At 53.6% G+C, this 5,000-nt stretch overlaps 1 non-coding gene across 1 annotated transcript in view; it reads left to right on the top strand.

The window, feature by feature from the left end:
• Positions 1–3,392: 3,392 nt before the first annotated feature.
• The window catches only part of LOC124741655, a 1,909-nt gene continuing 301 nt past the window's right edge, over positions 3,393–5,000 (top strand). Inside the window, exon 1 of the ribosomal RNA XR_007010005.1 lies at positions 3,393–5,000. This exon is cut by the window's right edge and continues 301 nt beyond it. This is a non-coding gene — a ribosomal RNA (small subunit ribosomal RNA).

Below are 5,000 nucleotides of genomic sequence, written 5' to 3'. Positions count from 1 at the left end.
CCCGCACTCGTAAAGTGCAATCCACCCCTATAACTTGCGTTTCATGAAGAGTTATTTCCAATATGCGACATTCCCGCTGTCCGTATACATGAGCCGCGACCTGTACCACTTACGAGCGAGAGACGCGATCGCGTTGCTCACTGTACGGCGTCCGATACCGAGCCATCAGCATGTCGGTCCCCATGCGCGTTGCACTCGCACTCGCAGTCGCAAAAACGTGGGGCAAATATATTACGCGGAAGAGTTATAACAGACCGAGCCCCACTGCATGGGGGGAGTCTTTGTCACTAATGTACACAGATGGAACATTTTGGACTGGAACCAGATTACCCGTACACACGGCGCTGATTAGTAATCAATGCAGAGCCATCAAACTACAGCAAATATACACAACTGTCCGTATACATGCTGAAAGAGTCTGCCCAAAATGGGAACCACACGTCAGCCAGACACTCTGATCACGCACCACTCTCTGCTTCTAACAGGCGCACATACAATATGTAAGCACCAGCATGGAACAACATCCAGTGCATCTTCTCCGCCACATTACACAATCCACACTATCACAACCAGACCAGGAGGTCCGTGCGGAAAATACAATATCCCAGCCTTTCGACATCCACCATTGCGCAGACCAGGCACCAACACCCACACATGTCCTATACAACGGTGCACCCAACATCACAATAGTACCTCCTGTCACAGCGCACAAACAATGACATGAGTCAAAGACACAGGTCTCACACAAGCATAGAATTGGAGCGCCGCCTCTAATAAGCCAAAGGTGCATCCTGACGTGACAAATCTGATCATGTCACAAGCATTCACTTACTATAATCACTATCAACGAACCTGCCGCCCCCGCCCCCCCCCCCCCCCCTACACCTTTCCGTACAACAACGTGTAACCTAACCTAACCTAACCTAACCTATGTTGTACCTTAACCTAACCTATGTTGTACCTTAACCTAACCTATGTTGTACCTTAACCTAACCTATGTTGTACCTTAACCTAACCTATGTTGTACCTTAACCTAACCTATGTTGTACCTTAACCTAACCTATGTTGTACCTTAACCTAACCTATGTTGTACCTTAACCTAACCCATGTTGTACCTTAACCTAACCCATGTTGTACCTTAACCTAACCCATGTTGTACCTTAACCTAACCCATGTTGTACCTTAACCTAACCCATGTTGTACCTCAACCTAACCCATGTTGTGCCTCAACCTAACCCATGTTGTGCCTCAACCTAACCCATGTTGTGCCTCAACCTAACCCATGTTGTGCCTCAACCTAACCCATGTTGTGCCTTAACCTAACCCATGTTGTGCCTCAACCTAACCCATGTTGTGCCTTAACCTAACCCATGTTGTGCCTTAACCTAACCCATGTTGTGCCTTAACCTAACCCATGTTGTGCCTTAACCTAACCCATGTTGTGCCTTAACCTAACCCATGTTGTGCCTTAACCTAACCCATGTTGTGCCTTAACCTAACCCATGTTGTGCCTTAACCTAACCCATGTTGTGCCTTAACCTAACCCATGTTGTGCCTTAACCTAACCCATGTTGTCGCCTTAACGTAACCCACGTTGTCGCCTAAACCTGCTCTGTAATTGTTATACGACTCGTTCAATTACTGTAGTGTTGCCCACCCGCAACCCTCGCAATATAGTTCGCTACTCGCACTGCCCGCACCCCTGTGTATCGCTTCATGTTAAACACCTTGCAAGTCTTGCTCACTTTCCACATGCTCCTGCTGTACACTGTAATGTGGATGGCAGCAGGACGTACATGCCGCCCCTCCCCACGTCCCCACCTTGCCCCCTGCCTTCGCAAGCTGGTTGGTGAGAAGTTTGCATGTTCAATGCCCTTCGCATGCGACGTACTCAGGCTACGTTGTGGTGCGGCCTGTGTCAACTGTCCGCTGATGTCGTACGCGTGAACCACAATCTGTACTGCACATTCGTCCTTATGTACTGAATGATACATCGTGGCACATGTGTGACCGCACAACGACTGCGCCCAAAAACGGCGGACCATACAGTGCAAATATTGTGCACGCAGCTACGTGTCGTCTCCCTATGAGAGCTGGATTGCAGTGTGGTACGCCATAGAGACGTGTGGGAGGAACGGACGCCGTGGATGGCGATCAGCATGAGCTGTCTGTTGATGTATTCGGACCTAGTCGTCTCTCCTCACACACCGTGATGGCATGGTGCACCGCGTTCCATATCTGCGACATGCTACAGAGGCCGGTTGACAGTCGTTCGAGCAATGGACATCGCATACGTACGGGGGCCACCTTCCACGTATTGTCTAGGCGTGCACATTTTGTTGCGTGTATGTGGGCAGACGTAGTGTGGCGTGACACCTGACACAGGCATGCAATAATCGTTGAAGTTGCAAATGGCGATGGACGCCTGCGTTTTCTGGTGAAGTTACGCAAATGAACAAATGGTAACCTGTTGTGGTGCGGTTGTTCTCGCTAGGGGTGAATCGGTGATGGCGACGATAGGTTGAGGTACTAACCGGTTGTTCCAGCGATACCCACCATGCCGACGAAACTGAACGGCATCTGGGTGTGAAGCGATACGCGGCGGTGGCTGGGTGGGACCGTCCCCGGCCGGTGAGGGGGCGCCTCCCGGCGTGCTGGCCGCGCGGTGCGTGGGCGCACGCGCTACAGCCGGCTGGTGGGGGCGGCCAGTGGCAGGCGCGCCGGCCGACGGACGCGGCAGGCGTCGCAGCTGCGCGCCGGCGCACCCTGCGCGCGGCGCCGTGCGGCCAAAGTAGGTCCTCGCGGGCCCGGTGCGAAGCGCGGTGGACATCTTCAGTGTGCTGGTCCGATTGAGGACTGTGTGCGTTGAGGATGCGCCGCCGCCCGGCGCTCGGCGCCGCGACGCCGTCTGCTGCTCGGTCGCCCCAGCGGTTCTCGCTGGTGGTTTGTATCGCAGCTGTGCGGATGTGTTGGCGCGTGCGCTGTGCTGGGAGAGTTCGCTTCGGCACCCAAGTGGGGCTTTTGTCCTTCTGTGGCGCTGGCGTTGGAGCTGCCGGTCACCGTAGGTGGCGCGTGTTGTCTCCCGCCGGCAATGCCACGACAGCACGCTCCCGGGCCTCTGTCGGCAGCGGCAAGCTCAGTTGGGAGCACGGGTGGTCGCACCGAAAGCGTCTACTCGCCTAACTCCGGGCGATTGCGCCTCTCTCGAACCCGACCAAGTACTTGGGACGGCGCTGCGCGCCGCCGGGACCTGAGAGGGTTTCGAGGTGTATTGTGCAGGGGAGCTCAGCCTCCTCCTGTTTGCAGAATGATTGAGCGGACGCTTGCGTGTTCGCGCGGGCCCCCGGGACACACTCCCGGGCGGCCGGCTGCTCAGCTCTAGTTGACGCAGCTCCCTGGTTGATCCTGCCAGTAGTCATATGCTTGTCTCAAAGATTAAGCCATGCATGTCTCAGTACAAGCCGCATTAAGGTGAAACCGCGAATGGCTCATTAAATCAGTTATGGTTCCTTAGATCGTACCCACGTTACTTGGATAACTGTGGTAATTCTAGAGCTAATACATGCAAACAGAGTCCCGACCAGAGATGGAAGGGACGCTTTTATTAGATCAAAACCAATCGGTCGGCTCGTCCGGTCCGTTTGCCTTGGTGACTCTGAATAACTTTGGGCTGATCGCACGGTCCTCGTACCGGCGACGCATCTTTCAAATGTCTGCCTTATCAACTGTCGATGGTAGGTTCTGCGCCTACCATGGTTGTAACGGGTAACGGGGAATCAGGGTTCGATTCCGGAGAGGGAGCCTGAGAAACGGCTACCACATCCAAGGAAGGCAGCAGGCGCGCAAATTACCCACTCCCGGCACGGGGAGGTAGTGACGAAAAATAACGATACGGGACTCATCCGAGGCCCCGTAATCGGAATGAGTACACTTTAAATCCTTTAACGAGTATCTATTGGAGGGCAAGTCTGGTGCCAGCAGCCGCGGTAATTCCAGCTCCAATAGCGTATATTAAAGTTGTTGCGGTTAAAAAGCTCGTAGTTGGATTTGTGTCCCACGCTGTTGGTTCACCGCCCGTCGGTGTTTAACTGGCATGTATCGTGGGACGTCCTGCCGGTGGGGCGAGCTGAAGGCGTGCGACCGCCTCGTGCGTGCTCGTGCGTCCCGAGGCGGACCCCGTTGAAATCCTACCAGGGTGCTCTTTATTGAGTGTCTCGGTGGGCCGGCACGTTTACTTTGAACAAATTAGAGTGCTTAAAGCAGGCAAGCCCGCCTGAATACTGTGTGCATGGAATAATGGAATAGGACCTCGGTTCTATTTTGTTGGTTTTCGGAACCCGAGGTAATGATTAATAGGGACAGGCGGGGGCATTCGTATTGCGACGTTAGAGGTGAAATTCTTGGATCGTCGCAAGACGAACAGAAGCGAAAGCATTTGCCAAGTATGTTTTCATTAATCAAGAACGAAAGTTAGAGGTTCGAAGGCGATCAGATACCGCCCTAGTTCTAACCATAAACGATGCCAGCCAGCGATCCGCCGCAGTTCCTCCGATGACTCGGCGGGCAGCCTCCGGGAAACCAAAGCTTTTGGGTTCCGGGGGAAGTATGGTTGCAAAGCTGAAACTTAAAGGAATTGACGGAAGGGCACCACCAGGAGTGGAGCCTGCGGCTTAATTTGACTCAACACGGGAAACCTCACCAGGCCCGGACACCGGAAGGATTGACAGATTGATAGCTCTTTCTTGATTCGGTGGGTGGTGGTGCATGGCCGTTCTTAGTTGGTGGAGCGATTTGTCTGGTTAATTCCGATAACGAACGAGACTCTAGCCTGCTAACTAGTCGCGTGACATCCTTCGTGCTGTCAGCGATTACTTTTCTTCTTAGAGGGACAGGCGGCTTCTAGCCGCACGAGATTGAGCAATAACAGGTCTGTGATGCCCTTAGATGTTCTGGGCCGCACGCGCGCTACACTGAAGGAATCAGCGTGTCTTCCTAGGCCG

The sequence above is a fragment of the Schistocerca piceifrons genome, unplaced genomic scaffold, assembly GCF_021461385.2.
Source record: "Schistocerca piceifrons isolate TAMUIC-IGC-003096 unplaced genomic scaffold, iqSchPice1.1 HiC_scaffold_1976, whole genome shotgun sequence".
Classification (NCBI taxonomy): Eukaryota; Metazoa; Arthropoda; class Insecta; order Orthoptera; family Acrididae; genus Schistocerca; species Schistocerca piceifrons.
The sequence above is the reverse complement of the archived record's forward strand: the minus strand, read 5'-3'. Positions and strand labels throughout refer to the sequence as shown.